General features: G+C 44.8%; 1 protein-coding gene across 3 annotated transcripts in view; it reads right to left on the bottom strand.

Moving 5' to 3' along the window:
- Positions 1-600, bottom strand: part of LOC111862210 (titin) — a 261,060-nt gene that overhangs the window by 87,389 nt on the left and 173,071 nt on the right. The gene's annotated exons all lie outside the window — the stretch shown is intronic.

Here is a 600-nt window from a genome sequence, read left to right as displayed (position 1 = left end):
GTTGAATTCCCATTGAATGTCGGTGGCTGAGCTGTGCTTGCGACGATCGTTGATGTATTTACCCGCTCGGCCTTCATTTGCACTATGTCGAACTGGGCCTGGAACTCTCGTTTGGTTTCGTCAATTGCAGAGCAGGTTTCGTTGTAGTTTTTCTTCAGGTCTTCCTGGAGATTTCGTTTGTCGTGTTCAACAATCGCCAAGATGTTTTCAACTCGATGTTGGATATTATCATCCAACTCTGACCGCATAGATCGCATTTCGGCCTTAATTTCTTCCTTGTCGGCCTTCCTATCGGCCTCCGCCTTCTCTTGGTAGGCGTCTAATTTTGTCAGCATGACTTCGGTTTGTTTCTGGTTGACGTCTAATTTTGCCAGGAAATCTTCTTTGTCTTTTCTTCTATTGGCCTTCTCTGACATCCTCTCGGCATCTGCCTTCTCCAGCATTTCGATTATTCGTTGCATCTCCATTTTGTAGCAGTAAAGTACTGATGCACAACAATCTGTTTGTGGCGTGTTTAAGTTCGTAACACTTCTGACACCAGTGTAACGTGTCTTGAGTTCGAATCTCGTTGATCATGTGTGTAAGTCCTAATCCCACTTC

The sequence above is a fragment of the Cryptotermes secundus genome, unplaced genomic scaffold, assembly GCF_002891405.2.
Source record: "Cryptotermes secundus unplaced genomic scaffold, Csec_1.0 scaffold1304, whole genome shotgun sequence".
NCBI classification, from domain to species: domain Eukaryota; kingdom Metazoa; phylum Arthropoda; class Insecta; order Blattodea; family Kalotermitidae; genus Cryptotermes; species Cryptotermes secundus.
Note: the sequence above shows the minus strand (reverse complement) of the source record. Positions and strands in the feature narration are given on the sequence as shown.